Raw genomic sequence first — 19,452 nt, 5'->3', positions numbered from 1 at the left:
ACTAGATGTCACCAAATTCCAGCAAAGGATTTGCTGTTTGGTTCCAGGGGATGGTGAGATTTATTTCTTTTTGCCCCACCCACTTCTTATTTGATGAATTCAATAACCTCTGGTTGTTTCACATATATCATAAATCCCCAAAGAAGAATGAAATCAAGTTTTGTAAAGTAACAACACTAGGCAGGGAATTATATATCCAGATATTTTTGTTATTTTCTTTCCTTACAAAGAAAAAAGTCATCTGTTCTTCCAGATTTTCTTTCTCCCTTGTATTTTTTTTTAACCCAGAGTTGATAGGAGCCTAAACACTGATGCTAAAGTCCTCTGTGGGCTCTGGTGGTGCATCTGTAATAACAAGCCTCAGGAGGTAGAAGGACCCCAAGTTGAAAACCAGTTTAGATATGTTGAGATCCTGTCTCTATATTTTTAAAAAAAAGGCTAATGAAAGAATATCCTTTTTGGGTTTTTGCCCACTTCATTTTCAAATACTGACTGTTCCTCCCAGTGGTAATTGCAGACGACTATAGTCAGTCTGTAAAGATAACCCGGAGGTAAAGTCAGACCTCCGTATTGAAAATTATTGTCCTTTCCTCTTGAAATTTTTAGCAGATACGCGTGTTTGCTCCCTAATTTAATGCGATGTTTCCGTGTTGCTGACAATAAGGTAGGTATGCTTAGTCGGCTTAAGAAAGTTCTATTTTCTTATGCAGAGGGCCATCACACAAAGTTCACACTCTTAAGTTCCTAATTATAGTCTTAAGCCTTTCTCCCCAAGGTTGCTCACCTGTGCGGTGTATCTTCGAAGATCAGGTCCAGTCTCTAACAGAAGTCTCTGATTAGAGGGACAGGATCCCGGGAAGACGCTCCAGCCGAAGGCTAGATCAAGGTGCCGTCTCCAGGTGCACAGAGGAAGAACAGTGCTCGTGGTCTCTTTTTATAGACTGCTCAGAGGGCGTCAGAGGATTCTAGTCCTGTGTCTGGTTATCTTGAAAGTGATGTCACTGGGTTCTGGTTATCAGGTATAGCCTTGGGTGTAGTGGACTTCCTGACGAAGCTCTTTTTGTGTGCCTAAAAGGTGGTTTTTTTTCTATGCTCATTGCATTTTGCATAACTTGATAGTGTCTTTAAAAATCAGATAGTAGATAGTGAAGCATATTTCACACTTAATTGCGCTATGTTTCAGGGCAACTGATGAGGTAGCCCTGTGGGGTTTTTTTTTTTGTTCTTTTGCTTTCTGTGCGTATGCACATGTGTGTAGGAGTGTTTGTGCATATGCATGTTGGGGCTAAAGGTAATCTTCATTTTAGGTCTCGTCCACCTTATATTTTGAGAGGCAGGGTCTCAGTGAACTTAGGCTGTTCTACATGGGCTATACTGGCTTGTCGGTGAACTCCCGGGATATGCCTGTCTCCACCATGTAGTCCCCTTAAAACACTGGGCTTCCAGATATGTGCCCCATGTTAGCTTTTATGTAGGTGCTAGGGAATTGAACTGAGGTCCTCTTGCTTGAGCAGCAGACACACTTTACCCCCTGAGACATCTCCCCAGCCAGACCCTCAATTTTTAAATATTTTCTATATTTTAGATGTTGAAGTAAATGCTTTTTTCTTAACAAAATTGTACACCATTTTCAACCAGCAAATATCTGCTTCAGTTATCAATGATATGTACTTGTGCACATGTCAGTGAAGGGTTTTTTTTAGGATTTTAATTTCATTGTTTTTAATTATGTGTAGGTGTATATATCTACATATGGGTATGTGACATGAGTTCAGAGGTCAGAGGCTTTGGATCCCCTGGAGCTGGAATTGCAGACTGTTCTGAGACACCTGGCATGCATGATGGGAACCTAACTCGGGTCTTCCGGAAGAGCAACCAGTGGACCTCCTTGCTGAGCCCTCTCTCCAGCCACAATGGTGAAAGGTTTTTACAGCAGCCTGCAGCTATATTTCCCAGGCCGACTGGAAGCATCAGTATCACCTGGTAAGTGGTCAGAAAATCAAACTCGTAGGCCCAACCTCAAATCTCATAAACCAAAGATTCTCTGGATGGAGTTTGGAAATCCATGCCACTACAAATTGTTCCATTGAATCCAAGTCTCTCAAAAATTTAAGAACCACGGCTTTGTAGGGCAAAAATACATCCCTTACATTTGTACACCACTAGAGGGTGCCATAGAATGCAAAGCATAATCAAAAGGACCTCTGTGTTTGGACATACCCTACATAGTATCAGTCTTGTTTTGCAGATTAAGGAATGTAGAAGTGTCACCATAAGTGTTTATCTTTCAGAGTCTGAAGGAATCTTTGCATTACAGATTGTTCTCTGCTTTGACTAATGTTGACTGAAGCATTAAGAAGATAGTAGAAAAGCAAACTAAGTATGTGGAAATAAATAACTTGATGATTTTCATATCTTTCCTCCTCTCCCTTCTATAATATAACACAAAAGTCTAGGAGTAGCCTCGTTGCTATTGCTTATTTCTCATTGTTCTTTCTGTTCTGTAGTTACCCATTTTAGCGTGCGTCATAATTTTATATATATAATAAAGGCCTGAGGGTGGTGAGTAAAACAGAAATTTGAAAACCCAATACAGTGGGTCACCCACTGTATTGCCCTATACACAGAAGTCCCAATAGTAAGCTTATAACTTAGGTGAAACTTAACATCTTTTTATAGTGATAAGAGTGAGTTCTGGGGTCCAGTTGCTTTCATTCATCATATAATTTACAGGTGATAAAATCTTAATAATTCCTGCATTTGAAATTCTAATATTCAGTTAAGCTTTCTAGTTCTCTGGTTTAGTTCCTATTTAAGTGATTTTCCTTCTTTCTTATTTGTGAGACATTGATACTTTTTGACCCAAGAGAAAATGTAGAGAAGTATCTCTCTTATGTTTTGGCCAGGTTTGATCTGACCCCAGATACGCACTCTCTGGGCCCCCTCCTCTCAGCCTTCCAATGGTAGGATTTTGGCTCATCCAAGCACTTTTTAGAACCAGTTGGAGGAATCTGACATTGAGTGAGGCTGACCAAGTATTATGAGACACCACATTGTGGTGCTTTGTAGAATAACAGTGTATTCAAGACCAGAAGTGTTTCAGACTTCAAAGTTAGTCAAATTTAAGTGATTTTTAAAAAAAGTTCTAGATTTTATAAGTTTTAGTGTAATACCACCTATTAGATGGAAACAAACATTTTGATTTCATGATCTTAGAGCCACCTTATATAATGCAATATCCAAGTAGCATATGTGACTATTAAAGTCACAATTCATTAGACCACAAAAAACGATCGGTTCGGTTGGTTGCTCCGACTGTATTCCAAAGGTGGCTACATAGTGTTACTAGCTGTCGTGTAAAATGGAATGTAGACCATTTCCACCATCACAGCATGTTCTGCCGCACAGTGCTGGTGTAGATGACGGAAGGGATGGAAAAGGGCCTAGTATATATAGTACATGCCTCTTGACAGCTGTCCTCCAACGGTGATTTTTCTTTCCCCTGCTCTTCTTAGGATTAGAGCTGGGGTGCTCCATCATGTTGACAGGGTCAGGAGAGGGAAGTAAGGTAGCTGAGGTACTTGAACAAGGGATATCCTGGCGCTGGACCCTGTATTTGTGGCTGCTGTTGCAGTTTTCTCATAGGTCTGTCCTTGTGCTTTCCTGGGTAGGGTTGCAAGAGCAAGACCATGAATAATGTGAACTAGTTTTAGAATCAGAGTTGTAGCAAAAAAAAAATGGCCTACAAACAATGTTTTCTGTATTCCAGGTAGCACAGACTCAGCTCTTTCCAACTGTTATCTTAGCAAATCCTCACAGAAGCCTGGAGAAGTTAAACAGTTACCTAAAGTTGCTCAACCAGTAAATTGCAGAGCAAGACCAGACTTGTTCCTGGCTTCAAAGCCTAGGCTTTTTCGTATTAGGCTGTGTTGCCCCCTCAATGTGACCATTCCCCTGTACCCTTAACATTTTAGTGGGATAGAGCCTCAAGTAGATTCCTCACTTAGAGTCAGTTCTCAGAAAATGAGAACCTTTCTTTAGAATTTTACAGCTGCACCATTGTCTTTGCATGATTTCAGCTCGAAGAGAAAGATAGCTTAATTTTATTTCGTTCCAAGGCCCAAGGCCAGACAGAAAGTATTTGAGGTCTCAGCCCTCACAGGATATTCATTGGCTCCATGAATCCTGTATTAATTTGCAAGATCAACGTTAGCTCATATAATGCCTTTGTGGTAATCAGAAGTATAGGCCACCTAAGGGCAGGCAAATTGCAGAGATATGTGCACTCCAGTGGAACAACGAGAAAATGCCCCTTTCCTTGCCCTTGCTCACCGCTGTAACCTCACCAAGGTAGTTGAAAAAGACATTCCAGCCAGGAATTTTGTCCTCTTAGTTGAGTACCATTGTGTAAGCATGTAACCTGCCTGCTGTTGTATGTAGTCCTTGCTTGTAGTACCTTGTGAATAACAAAACCGTCCTTGGTTCAAAAAGTAGTGATCTGTAGTGGTCAGACTGTTCTATTGTCTATCCCCAGTGGCCTCCCATGTCTCATATGTAGTAAACAAAATTGCTCTATCCTAAGCTTTATTTGATACCATATGTAATTTTATTTTTTGTATGGACATTTCATCTACATGCATGTGTGTGCACTGTATATGTGCCTGGTACCTCTGGAGGCCAGAAGAGGGCATTGGATCCCTTGGGACTGGTAGTACATACAGTTGTAAGCCAATATGTGGGTGTACCAGCCCTAAATCAGAACCAAACTTTAAAAATATCAAGGAGAAGCTGGAGAAATGGCTCAACATTTAAGAGCACTCACTGCTCTTACAGAAGACTAGGGTTCAGTTCCCAGCACTCATCTGGTGGCTCAGAACCATCTATAACTCCAATTCCAGGGGGCATGACACTTTTTTTAACCCCTGTGAACACCAGGCACACATGTGATGTACTTACTTATATGCAGACAAAACACTCATGCAATACAATTAAATAAATCTGTAAGTATTTAAAAATTGGTTCTGATTATCTTATTTAATATTTCTTAAAATAATGATTGTTTAATATACAAGTTAAAACCAAATCCTAATATTTCAAGGCAAAACAAAAATTGCATTTCTACGATAAAGGTGTCTTTCTATTTATATCACTTCATTCCATAGGAATTTCAAAAAGCCATTCCTGTGAATTTCTCTGGATCAGTCTAGTTTGTTAGTCCATGACAAAGCAAATGGAAATCAGCTGGGGGAAAAATTGTCCTTTTAGTGATATCTGTTTTCTCTTCTGTAATTAAACTACCACCTCATGGCTCCATTTGACGTAAAAAAGCTTATTTCAAATGACCAAACCATTGAGAATTGAACCTAGTCAGCGATGATCTTAGATGACCTTGAGATGCCAGAGTTGCACATGATCCCTTGTTTTTCTCCTTCTGAGTTAATAGTTTAGCTTGGAACGTGCCAAAATTCATGGTTCTCTCAGCAGCACTCTTTACTTGGAAGGATCACTTTAAGCCACCCATGGTATACATTAACTCAGAAAGATAAAGACTGCTTTTCGTCCATGATTGCTTCTGTCTGTAGTTCGAACTTTGCATCAAGTGGTTGCTTTGAATCATTTTTCTCTAGCTAAGTTTATGTTTGTAATTTCCTCAGAGTCTACATTTGACTAGAAGTGATAAAAATTACGACTTTTGAAACTATTAACTGCCATATTTAAAATTACATGTCTAAACTGTTTAATGGTAGATATAGGGTTGCTTGTACTATTTCCCTACTTTTGTGTAGTGCTGCATGTTTCCTTAATAATTCTTTAAAGAAGAAAAAATTAAAAATTACTTCATCAGTCATGGGTTAGAGTACAAACATGGGTTTCTCTTTAGCCAAGACATTGAGTATAATTTATACTTTTTAGTAGAGATGGATCATATCAAATTTAGGGAAAGAATCCAATTGAAAAACTAAAACAAAACCTCTTTACTAGAACTTGATAAGGTCTCCTGAATGTACAGTCCCTCCCTACCTCTTCCCCTCCACCAGACGCCATACGAAGCCTTCCTGTAATGAGCTACGTAAGTGGCCACTTCCAATCCCTCAGGCAATTAGGACCAGAGAGAGGTTGAAAGCCACAGAATGAACCATCCACTCACTGGTGAAACTATTAGCCAGAAGGCAGAAAAACACTGGAATGGAAGCTAGAGGCAAGAGAGAGCCTCGATGAGTGCTGTGGAAGGCAGCGCTGCTATGGAAACGGGAGACAAGATGGTGGAATATGTGACAGAGTTCATCTTATCTCTTTGGGGAAGATGCCTTTCCTACCTTATTTCTGGTTTTGAAGAGCAGGAAGATCATCTGAAAGCAAAATATGTGATCATGCACATGGTGCGTAAAAATGTAAGCATTTAAAGAAAAGGTATCTTACCGGCCTGCTTAGAATGACAGGTTCAACAAACTATACATTGAAACAGTGCTTTTGATCTATTTGTGGCAGTGTTTTACCATATGGGGAAGCAAATGAGACTGTTTATACACTACTGTGACAGAGTAGATAGGACTTAGGGTGTGGGGCCCTCGGAGGACATGTTCCTTCAAGGCCCTGAGGTTGAGGTAAAATGATTGGTAACAGAACAGAGAAGAGAGTAGGAGCAGCTCCTAAAAGGTACAAAGCTGAGGTACACCCAGCTGCTCCCAGCCTAGCGTTCTTGGTGGGATGTCAGTGGGACCCAGGAGGCTACAGCCAGCTTTCAATAAAGCTGGTCTGTGAAAGCTGGCTAAGAGGACAGAGGAAAATTGATGTTTGCTCCAGAGTGGGGCTGTCAGCTGTGCTCACCGCCTCCCCAGGCTCCCAGCTGTAAACAAAAGTCCTGGCCCTTCATGGCACTGCAGAGCAGTCCAGGCTGGCGTAAGTCTCTGAGGACAGCTAGACCATTTTCTCATCCTGGCTGACAACCAGGAGACAGAAGAAACAATAGAAGGTAGAGAGGGGGAAGGGGCGGAATGCAAGGGAGCAGAGACCATTGGGAGGGATTTGTGTATTTTAGACCTTAGGTCTGTGGATGAAAGTAGTAGAGATATTGTAGGCGAACCAAACCCCCTTCCTTGTGTAACTATCCCAGATAATAGTGAATGACAGAGGGGCTTCAGAGACTCCAGTGTATCACCCACTCCTTCAGTTGCAAGCATATATGGTCATCACCATGCTAGCTATTCTAGGTGATGCTAATCGATGGTAGCTTACACATTCAAGGGTCTTATAAGGAGTTTAGGGACATGCATGACATTGAGTCTTAACAATACCAAATAGGCTATTTATTTATTTGTTAGTTTGTTTCGAGACAGGGTCTCATGTAGCCCAGGCTACCTTTGAACTTTCTATGTAGCCAAGGATGGCCTTGAACTCTTCAGTGACCTACTTCCTCTCTCCACAGTGCTGAGATTACAGACACATAATGCAATGCTCAGCAAATAATAGACCTTTTAAACTACTAAGCGATTAACTTGGAATAGAAGTATCGGAGCGACCTGTCTGGCTGTGGTCACAGAAGGTGGGATTTGAGAGCACTGCAGTAAGATAGACATGGTTTGGCTATGAAGAAAAGGCATCTGGAATTTCCAGTAGAACACATTATTAGTAAAGTTGAGACTGGTTTTGGTTGAAACAGTCGATTAGAGTGCTACAGACTCTGTTCATTTCTTACCTCCTTGCAGTCCTCATCATGTCTGATCCAGTATTCAAGTCCCCCTTTAGTGTCACTTCCTCCCCATGTTCCTGCCTTATCTCTAGGAGCACGTTAAGTACCTTGTTCTGTGTTCCTAGAGTCCCCGCTGGTTTTGCCTTTCCAAGATGCCACCATTTCCACTTGATGAACTAATTATATTTCTCTATATTATACAAGTAGGAAGATTTGACTGTTTTTCCTCTTCCTCTTTGCAAAATTGAAATGTGTTCTTTCACGTGCCCTTAAACTGTCTTGTTCCTGCTCAGCTCTGGTGGCAGAGGCAGGCAGATCTCCGTGATTCCCAGTCCAGAGTGGTCTACATAGTAATGGTGGCAGAGGCAGGCAGATCTCTGTGATTCCCAGTCCAGAGTGGTCTACATAGTAATGGTGGCAGAGGCAGGCAGATCTCTGTGATTCCCAGTCCAGAGTGGTCTACATAGTAATGGTGGCAGAGGCAGACAGATCTCTGTGATTCCCAGTCCAGTGTGGTCTACATAGTGAGTTCCAGGGCAGCCAGGGCTTGTAGAAAAACCCTGTCTCCAAACAAACAAACAGCAGCAGCAGCAGCAGCGGCGGCAGCAGCAGCAGCAGCAGCGGCAGCAGCGGCAAAACCCCATTGTACTCCTGACATCTTTGTTTCTTTGGATGTTTCTGTTCCTTTCTCTTGAGGTCACAAGTCAGTGTCCTAGGAAAGACTTCTAGAACATCTTTCCCAGTTTCCACCACAGACGGCTTGTCCATAACACCTACATATTTTCTCCATTTTTCTACTTCCTAACAACTTAGTTGAATTTTCCCTCTCCTGCCGTGCTGTAGGATGTCTGAGGGCAGGGGCGTTTTTCTTCACTGTAGTCTATGCACCTAGTATAGTACCTGGATGTGATGGAAAGTGCTCCATGCACATTTGTGAAGGAATCCAAAGGAAATGACACAATATTGGTAGGTGAAAGCCAGCCTAAAGGTTGATTACATTCCTGTGCATGAGAGAAATCTTTAGAAGTTTTCAACTGTAAGAGGAAAGAATTATTTTAAAATCACCTTTTTCACTTTTAACCCCAGTGCTCAGGAGGCGGAGGCAGCCAGATCCCTGTGAGTTTGATGGCAGCCTGGTCTACAAAGTGAGTTCCAGGACAACCAGGGCTACACAGAGAAACCCTGTCTCAACCCCGCCCCCCAAGAAAAATAAACTCACCCTTTGGTTTTGGTACTAGAAATGAAATTCTTATATATGTTAGGCAAGCACTAGTCTACATTTCTAGCCCCTGAAGAACCACTGACCTCTGTAAAAATAGCATAGAGAATGCAAACCTTAGCCTACCCTTGGTTCTTGCTTTCCCATTGTCTTGTGATTTCATGTTTTCTACCTCTCTCTTACTCCCATGATCCTCACTCACCTCCAAAAATCTAAGATTTTTATATCAGTCCGCCTAAACAGACAGACACTCATGTCTGGACAGGTGCACTTGCTCACTCGGTTGTTGTTATTGTCCACCTTCATTGTCCCAAGGCTGCTACTGATAGCGGCACATGAAGAGCTTCTGTCTGTCTTAATGAAGCTCCTAACTGCATGAATACCTTACACTGGTCACTCACTGGTAGCTTTAAATTCGTGGTGAAGGAATTCACCTTACCTGGGCTCAGTGAGGGAGACTTTATAATACTAGGGCCTGCAAAGTAGTTCAGTCTCCTAAGTAGACCTTTTGTGTACCTGGGGACCCAGAGATTGGATGCTTGTGCCAGTTTATGCCAAACTTTCCTTCTCCCCTGTAGATCTAAAATAGCATAGTAGAGAATGCCTAGAAGGGCATTCAGGTGGTAGCCATTCCTTATTCTTTTCAAAGTGGTCTTATTAAGGCCAATGGTCCAACAAGTTTCATCTCTTAAATCAAGCACAGTAGAGAAACTTACAGGAAAATTGCCTGGGTTTAACAATATGCTAGAGGATCTCCCCTATACTCTGAGTGGGTCTAAAGTAAGAATAGCTTTAAGATAGCTTCTGAGGCCCCTTAGACATCCTCACATTGGGGTAGGTCTTAATGCCAGGGGATTGACTTGTTTTCATCTTTGATTCGGGTCCCAAGCGGTTGGAAGGCTAGCGAATGAGAATGTCAGTGGGGCAATACACACCTGTCACTGTCAACCACAGACCACAATGACTTATAATTCAGGACGCGACACAACAGGAAGGTCTTCTCTAATCATTCACTCTTGTCTCTTTATCAGACATAAGGTTATTGAGGGCTTGCCTGAAAGCTCAGATCCTCCTTTTAATTTTCCTCACCCCAAAGATGAATAAAAAGAAACAATAATATTGTACTAAATTAATATTACTCAGTTGAAGAATAACATCAGACAGTGACATTTTTGAAGACATATTTGTTAGTTTTGACCCCCCTTTTCTTTTACTTGACTCCTTTTCCTTTTCTCCAACCACCAGGATATTTTAAAGAAAGTTTGTGGGTTTCACAGGTCGATGTGAAAGCGCACCTGTGATTAATTGCTTTTCTCTCTTAGGTCTCTGTTGGGTCAGGACAGTTCGTCCTGAATCTCAGGCCCATCAAGTGGCCTAGGAACAGATGAAGTGATAGAACAGATTCGGTTCCTATCACAGGGAAAGCTAAATGAAATAGAAATCTAATGGATCCCTAAACTCATGAAGAACCTCTGCTGAAGGAAACTCAGAATTTCTACAAGCGGAGCTCATCATGATTCCCGGAATATTGCCCTAGATCAGCCCAAAATTTGTGGCTATTTGGTTTTTATTTTTGTTTTTTGAGGCAGGGTTTCTCTGCGTAATTCTGGAGCCTATCCCAACTCGCTTGAACCAGGCTGGCTTCGAACAGAACTGTGGCAAAAGATAAAGAAAGCAGGGGCTGGGACTAAGTGATTACAACCCATCCCCACAAATTACCATTAGCATGAATCTGTTACAGACTAAACCAGGGCAGTCCCCAAATGAATGTGTATAGCTAATAAGTAACACTTTGTTAGGTAACAAAGGGAAGTTAAGACAAGGGCCTGAGCTTTCAGTCCAGCCCTCAATAACCTTATGTTTGCTAAAGAGACAAGATTCAGTGATGAGAGAAGACCCTTCTGTTGTGTCAGGTGCTAGGATTATAAGACATGGGGTTTCTTGACAGGTGTCTTACGGGAAAGCCTATGAGATAGTAGTTTTCTAAAAGAGTCAAATTTTTGTTACTCTGTATGAGAATGAGATGAGCATTAAATGCACTCAAGATAACCGATGTATTGGCTGTGAGCAGTGTCTGAAACAGTCTTGCTCTTCTTAGTGGTTCAAGTCGTATATCTGACAGTGAATCTCCTATCTGAAGTGGTTCAGGAATTGTGAAAAACTGGGCAGACAGTGGTGGTACACACATGTAATCCCAGCACTCAGGAGGCGGAGGCAGATGGATCTCTGAGTTCGAGGCCAGCCTGGTCTACAGAGCGAGTTCCAGGACAGCCAGGGCTACACAGAGAAACCCTGTCTCGAAAGAACAGCAACAACAAAATTATGAGAATCTGAGGACTGATATGATAGAGATCAGCCAATGGACATTGTTCACAAGTGTAAAGGGAAGTCCGTTAGTACATCTTTTTAGACTTCTATAGGTTGATCGCTTGAAAAGGGAATTACAGTAAGAAAGATACATAATTATTAGAGTTTTTGTACAGCTATTTTTTTTTTCCACTTTCGTTTGTTTGCTCCTGTGATGATTAATCTTTGTTGTCAACTTGGCTGGATTTAGGATCACCTAGGAAATTACTGAGGGCACTTATGTGAAGGAATTCCCAGGGAGGATTAACTGGAGGGAAGATCCACTCTTAATGCGGGTAATACCATCCCCTGAGGCAGGGTCTCAGACTGCCTAAAAGGGGCAAAAGAAGAAAACCAGCATCAAGAGTTCCCTCTAGAGCTCTGCTTCCCGTGCACCATCCAGTGAAAAGCTCTCATTCTGGTCAGCCATGAAGTGGGTGGGTGCTCTCACTCTTACCCCCAGGTACATGGGGTCAGGAGATCGTGGACGGAAGCCATTGAAGTTGTGAGCCAATATCGCTCTTTCCTCCCTCAGCTTGTTTGTGTCAGAGATTCTGGTCATGGGATTAACAAGCCAGTTAATATGCCCCCAAACAAGGCTTTCATATATCAGCCAAATGTATAACTGGAGCACCCTTTGACATTAAATGGCTTATATATGAAGGTTATAGGCAATACAGTTTTGATTTGTCACAAATTTCAAAGCACCAGTAAAAGCAGTAAACTATCTCCTCATCTCCACCAAACAAAAGGCTGTAGTAAAGCAATTCTATGAGCTAAAAGTAGGGTTACTCGATTGAATTCATGCATCAGTGTGTGTGTGTGGATGTGGGAGGGTGCCTGCTTTTTCTTCCCTTAAGACCTTGGAATCTGTTGAAGATGGGAAAATCTCTTGCCCCGCTGATAAGGCAATGCACTGAGAAAAAGTGTTTTGCTTCTGTTGTGAGACTAGAGTACGTTACTTCAATTTTTTTTTCGTTCCCTACCCTCACTTCTTGCCTGGATACCTCAAAGGTTTATCTTCACGATGAAATGCTACTGAAATGTTGGCAACTCCCCCACCCGAACAAAGCATGCAAGAATGCATGGCAGTCAAAGAATATGACCCTTTTCAAGGAAAATATATTTGGAAAGAACTAGCATTGCAATCAGTGGTTGAAAAAAATTTAAGAGCTAGTGTCCATTACATAAAATATTATATAGCAAACACTAATTCCTTTTATGAATAGATTTGGTATGGGTCATAGAGTGATACATACATTTTGATTCCTAGCTTCAAACTCAAATTTCAGTGTGAGAGACACAGGCAAAACAGCATATATAATCTTACATATATAGAACTACATGCAGAGCATTATTGGTGAGTCTAAATCTATCTGAATATTGGGCTTGAGAATACTTCACAGAAAACATGATTTCTGGGTAAGTTTTGACAGATTGAAAAAAATCCCTGAGGTGGCAGAAGTCAAGGCAAGTATTTCAACACTAGGGGATAGCATGCACAAAAGCATGGCGTGTGAGACAGGCTCTGTTCGGTATCTGTGGCGGGATCCAAGATTCTGTAGCTAGATCACCATGATTAAATGGAGAACGTAGTTTAGAGACAGGAGTGGTAAATGAGTAGACACGCTGGTGGGGCCCAGAAGGAAAAATCCAGGGTAGGCCATTTGAGGAACATGGGCTTTTTCCTAAGGTGTGGAGGAAGCTGCTGATGGCTTGAAAGCTCAGATGTGTGAGAAATAGACCGTTTATGGTGAAATTGACAACACTGTGGAAGGTAGGAAAGCCATGGACTCAGTGCTTGAAGAAAATGCAGTCAGGGAAGATAGGGGAAAGGGGGCTATTTTAAAAGTAGAGTATTCAGTAGGAGTTGGTAATTGATGTATTTGCAGGCTATGGAAGGAGTTGTTAAAGATCTTTGACTTGAAGATGTCTGGCTTTGGTGACTGAGTAGGTAGCCTCCTTCCTTCCTTGTTAGGATTATTCAAGTCCCCCTGTCAGGATTGAGAGGACTGAGCAAGAATAGTAAAGTTGGAAGGACATTATAAGTTCTTCAGTTCTGGGAATGTTGAATTTGGGATATTTGTGGAATGGAGTTAGTAATTAAGAACCATAAAGCATATTGGTTGTCCTAGCCATGAAAATGGCTACAAACATTGAAACTTTAGTGTACAGTGAAGATCTGTGAACTCGGCAATGAATAGAATGTCTGAAGAATAAGAACTCAAGGGGCTGGGGAGATGGCTCAATATGGCTCGAAAAACAAAACAAAAGAGAATGGAACAAATTCAATAATGTCTGGCTATAAATGCCTGTAAGCCCAGCATTTGTGGGGCTGAGACGGGCAGATCTTGGGAGCCTCTCTAGTCAAAACAGTGAGCTCTCAGTTTAGTGAGAAACCTGGTGCCAAGGAAGTAAGGCAGAGAGTGGTAGAGGAAGACACTTGACATCCTCTTCTAGCCTTCACATGCGTGCATATAGGTGTGCTACCTGCACAGTCATGTATATGCTCTACACACACAATCACACACACACACACACATACACACAACTAACAAATGGTCAGAGAGGCAAGAGATGGAACTGGAGGCTGAAAGCCACGGCAGAAAAGATGTGGCAAAGCAGATGTGGCAGCTGTGACAAATGTGAGAGAGTGAAGCATGACACATTAGAAAAGCTTTGACTTAATATAGCAATTCTGAAGGCAGTATAAGGAATACGGAGAGAGCGTTTGCAGACTGGGTAGGAGGAAGAAGCAAGAGATTACAACATAATAAGGAGTAATTGGTGAGGTGGGGTGTGGGAATCATAGTGAAGGCATTCATTTGAAGGAACTTGATGGTAACTGGAAGTGGGGCACTAGAATAATACTTACAGGGAAATCTAAAGGCAGATGGATAGTAGTTTTTTTTCCCTTTGGTTTTTTGAGACAGGGTTTCTCTGTAGCTTTTGGAGCCGGTCCTGGAACTAGCTCTTGTAGACCAGGCTGGCCTCGAACTCACAGATCCACCAGCCTTTGCCTCCTGAGTGCTGGGATTAAAGATATGCACCACTGCTGCCCAGCGGATAGTAGTTTCTATTCTTCATTTTGAGAGAAATTCATTTTTATTCCCCCATTTCTCTGTTGTTTGACATTGGCAGCATGGTGTTGTGGTCTACAAATGTGTTGTAGAAATTTATACCTATCCTGTAACATAGGCAGACTATTAGCTGCAGGTTGTACGTGCCTGAAACCAAACAAAGCATAAAGAAACTGACTAAGGCTCAGAGATATTCAGCAACTTCCCATGGACAGTTTTATAAAGCATGCTGTATCTTAGTAAGTGTCTAGTGCCACCGAAAAGACTGATAATATAACAGAAGTGATTTTAGCCTGGCTTTTCTTGCGAGTGCGGCTTTAGAGAGAAGCCCATACTTAATTTGGAAATGTGAAGTCCTAAACAGGTCCAAGTATTAGAAACTTGACAGGTGAGGAAGAAAGACTTTTAGGCAATAGCTAATTTTTATTGAGCAATTTCCCGTGTGCTACATTCTGAGTTAAATACTTGCGTTGTCGAATTCCCACAGTGACACTCCGAGGTAGTTACTGTTATCTTCCACTAACAGATGTGAGGACCGAAGTGCAGAATAGTTCAGTCATTTGGTCAAGGTTATGTAGTTACTGTGTCGTGGATTTCTTTAGGCATTGTAGAAACCGAGGCTGAGGGAATTGTCGTTCAGATCTAGGCTCTGTCTGGTACTAAAGTACCGCACTGTTTTAGACATCAAACTGTCATGAAAGGAAGCTAGTAAAATAGAGACTTTGCTTGTGTTTTTCCAGATCCATTCTGTAAGACAAGAATGGTCCCTGGATTCAGGTGATGGCAAGAATATCCCGTTATTCTAGGAAATGAATAGTGAGATCCTTTTTTTTTAAAAGTAACACACCACAAAGCATAGCACAGCAGGGCATTTGTATAAAGCTTTACAGTGACAACAAGGGACAGAAAAGAGCTACTTAGTAGTACTGATAGTTGAGTTCTCATGTGGCTTCTTCAGGTGGCTTCATGTCAGCAGACTTTCTTTGCTTTCCATAGGGAAGATCGTTTGTGAGGGAGAATTGGCCCAGAGGCCGTTTCTCCCTCAGCTTAAGGCCTGCTAACAAGCTGATCTGACTAATAAGCCATCAGCCTGCATTTGTAGACTATAAACATTCGAATTGGAGACCGGGAGAGCAGAATGTGAGGCTGGGAGGAACATCTTAATTGCTTTCCCTTCCGAGATGACTGTCTCCTAAACAGAAACAACATGTAGAACAGGCGGAAGCAGATGGTTGCGCTGTCTAAATTCCCACTACTCTACTCACGTGTCACTGACAGTGTTTATCTAGTGATTGGGACTTTAATTATAGCTTGATCCAAGTTTTATTATATGGTATAGTATTAATGTTTAATAAGAACATTATAATTCTTTTTTTTTCAGTGATGAACCTCCAAGGTTTTAGTGTCTTCTTAATTTTGTTTCTGTTATACCTGGAGATTGCATTGTGTACATATCTATATGAATTCTGATTTTGTAGGCTTTCTTCCAGATCTCTTTTTCTGTGCTCGATAAATTAATGGAAAGGGAATGAACAGAAGCATATGATATAGCAAGTGGAAAGATAGGCTTTTATTCTAATTGCATATATTGTGTATTACTAGGCACTAAGAGCTATGCAGGCTACCAAGTTATATAAAATGCATCTCTTGCCCTCAACCACTGAACTGATGAGTGGAACCTTGCTTTCTAATCCCTGGGGGGCTCCTGAACTAGATTGGTAAGTGTTCCTTAACAGTGCAGCCTAACAAAATGAATCCCAAAGTAGTCAAGTCCAGTTTTTGAGATTTTGGTAGCTAGAATAATGAGATAAGACTCACACCAACACTGATACAGACCATTGAGTGGTGGGATAAAAAATTTCAAAAAAAGTAATATATTCTGAATAAAGTTGAGGGAGGCATTTCACAACTCAGCACAAAGAAAAAGTAAATTTGAATCAGTCTAACACTTTAAACAGAAGGGTGCCTGCTCTTTTTCGATAGGTGGGAAATGCTTATGGTAAAGATAAAGGGAGGGATATATTTTATTCAGTACATTTCTTCCACTTAGAAAGCTCCTTTTTGCTTGGCCTGTGACTGTGGAGAGAGCAAAAGGACCTACTAGTAGATTAAAGGGAAAGAAGAGGCTAAACCCCCGGCAACAAGGCAGGACAAGCTGGAAGGAAGGTGGAGGTACCAGTAGCCTTAACAACTGAATATATAAAGCCTTTTCTCTTAAAATATATTTATGAAAATCTTATCCGACATTAAATATTAACAAGGAATTAATGAAATTATCCCAAACACTTTATCTTCAAAGGAAGCTCCCACCCCCGTTTAAAAATGCTGTTTAAATCTCAGAATCACATCAGATGTGATTCAGACATAAATTAGTATTGGTCTCGGGGGGTAGTACTAGAAAGCTGCTAAGTGGGCATGACCTCCAAGTGAGACTCTTCTGTCACCTTTTATCAATTCATTGGTAAGAAGGACCCAAAATTTAGCAATTTTGTGATTGAACAGATTGCTAAATGTCAAACCCCCTCAGTAAGACCTGTACATATGTGGGAAGAATAAAAAAAAAATTGAAATCCATTTGCACTGGATTCAATTTTGGCATTATGCAAATACTTCCTCTGCAGAACCTCCAGTGAGAAGGATAATACCTTCCACCTGGCATTGACTCTGAGTGGCTTTGTGAATTCCTTTGGTCTATTATGTTGGTTGGTACTTTGGCTTCTTCGGCACCCAGCACCAGCTGATGCCCTGATCTGAGTCCCAGTTGGACAGCCTTTATTGCTCAGTACTGTAGCTGTCTCCAGGGCATTGTTCTTGAGACTTCCAACAGGGCAGATTTGTGTAGTTGGCCCATCTGGACAAGATCTGTAACAAGTAGAGCTCTGTGCAGTAAGCTCATCTCCATAGTCCACCCCCACCGTCCCCGCCTCCGGGCTGCAGCAGCCTGACACCCCAGCCCCTTCAGGGACAGTATCAAAGAGATACTCTCTACTCCTTTCAAAGGGGTATTGCTTGTGGCCTCTCATTGATTGGCACTACCTGGGCAGAAATAGGAACACAGGGGCTCTCTTTTCCCTTTTCAATTTAATCTCCTTCTATAAATGAGTTCTTAAATTTGATTCTTTGTATGTGAGTGCTAACGTGTCCAGTAAAAGTAATTTCTAGATCTGAATATGGTAATACACACTGTTAATTCTAACACCAGGAAGGCTGAGACAGGAGGAATATGAGTTCAAGGTTAGCCTGGGCTGCAAATAAGTTCCAGGATATCTTAAGATATACAGAAAGACCTTGTTTCAAAAAAAGAGAGAAAGAAGAAACAAAGAAAGAGAGAGAGAGAGAGAGAGAGAGAGAGAGAGACAGATGGAGGGAGGGAGGGAGGAAAGGAAAGGAAAGGAAAGGAAAGGAAAGGAAAGGAAAGAAAGAAAGAAAGAAAGAAAGAAAGAAAGAAAGAAAGAAAGAAAGAGAAAGAAAGAAAGAAAGAAAGAAAGAAAGAAAGAAAGAAAGAAAGAAAGAAAGAAAGAAAGAAAGAAAGCTAGGCCAGCTACCTTGGTCATTCCAAAGTACTGTCTCCCAAATCAAGGGCGATCAAAGGGTATCTCAATGAATAAGATAAATTCAGTATGAAAATGGAGAAAGAAGGCTGGTCTTGTCTGTGTACTATAGAATTTACATTGACCATTGGACTTAATTGACTTGAATTAAGAATGTATGTGGAATGGAGAAACAACAAAGAGTTGAGATAGAAGAGGGGGAGAAATGGGAGAAAGAAGGAGGGGAGTTGGAAGGGAGGGAAGAGAACTCATATTACATAGTTAATTATTATTCTGAACCCAGAGAAAAGGGCACAGTATTTTAAGAGGTTATTTGTCTGTGTGTTCCAACTGCTATCATCATATCTGTATTTTTCTCATCTCATTTCTGTGTTCTTCTCAGATCACTTCAGTGAACACATTTTACTAGACCAGTGCATCCCTATGACACAGAGCGACACACCAACCCACTCTATCCTGACCTTTCTTGTAGCCTTATCTGAATCCTATGAAGAAGAAAGGGAAGCACAAAAAGGGTAAAGAAACAACCCAAACTATGGCTCTCTAAGTTGTACAACTACAACCCGAGGTAGGTTGAGTTCTCTAGATGCCTAGATAGGGACACCCTCTGCATGCCTGGTTTCTCCTCAGGAACATTGAAGCCTACGCGATTCAGAACAAGGTTTTATGGTGCCATGATTCGCTTGCCAAGAGGAGGTGAGATTAGAAATTCCTGGAAATTAAGAGACTTCAGAGAAAAAGAAGAAACAAACTTAAGCGTCTCTCTAAATATTGCTTCTGAACTCCACTCTTCCTAGGTTTTAATACCTTTCATCTCCCCTTTTCTAGATCATCAAATACATTTCTTAAAAAAGCCCCCCTCTGCACCTTTTTCCTACCCAGCAGCATAACAAAGCCTATGGCTACCCTAATTAAGGACTAGAGAAAATACTTCTGGGACAAGGAAGTTTAGTTAGATCCGGAAGGGTAAACTTTCTGAGAGTCCTAGGTTCTTGCCACAGTTCTAAAAATGGTAGCTTTTCTAGACGTGAACCTCTCTGCTGGACCAGTCCCCTAGCCCAGAGCAGCCGGTGACTGCCACATCCTTGTTAAGGGGTGGGAACGCGTGCCTTTGTCTCTCTCTCAGTAAGGGCCTCTGACTAGGTCATTCAGAGCAGTACTTGTGGACTAAAAGGACTCCATATTTGAGCTTGCAGTGGGAGGGAGAGAAGTGCCAAATAAAGGGCAGGCTCTGGATGGGAGTAGGAAAGATGAAGATGACCAAACCCAGAGTCCAGTAGTCTAAATATTCTTCACAGAGGATCCCCAGCAATGACAGACAGTCACTCTGGCATCAGGCACATGGACAAACAATGAGAAATTCAGAGTAAGCAGGAAATCTGGATTGAGTAGATAAGCCGTGTTTGTAGTATAGCCACCGTTGGCGCTAGGCAGTTCTAGTATGACTTGGGAACTGGTGATTGAAGTTATGAGGGGGAAGTCAAGAAGAAACTGTTGAAGCTCCCAATAGAGTTTGATGGAAGGGAAAAGCCCCCCCGGGTGAAAGCAGGAAGCCAGCAGCTGTAT

General features: G+C 41.6%; 1 long non-coding RNA gene across 4 annotated transcripts in view; it reads left to right on the top strand.

The window, feature by feature from the left end:
• The first annotated feature begins 50 nt into the window (after positions 1 to 50).
• Positions 51 to 19,452, top strand: part of LOC130867795 (uncharacterized) — a 58,408-nt gene continuing 39,006 nt past the window's right edge. For 2 of the 4 annotated variants that reach the window (XR_009056479.1, XR_009056476.1), the window contains exons 1-3: positions 51 to 1,983; positions 15,938 to 16,053; positions 18,269 to 18,454. This is a non-coding gene — a long non-coding RNA (uncharacterized LOC130867795). The remainder of the gene's footprint in view (positions 1,984 to 15,937; positions 16,054 to 18,268; positions 18,455 to 19,452) is intronic. The other 2 variants (XR_009056478.1, XR_009056477.1) reach the window with 1 other exon arrangement.

This window comes from Chionomys nivalis, chromosome X, assembly GCF_950005125.1.
Source record: "Chionomys nivalis chromosome X, mChiNiv1.1, whole genome shotgun sequence".
Lineage (NCBI taxonomy): Eukaryota > Metazoa > Chordata > Mammalia > Rodentia > Cricetidae > Chionomys > Chionomys nivalis.
Note: the sequence above shows the minus strand (reverse complement) of the source record. Positions and strands in the feature narration are given on the sequence as shown.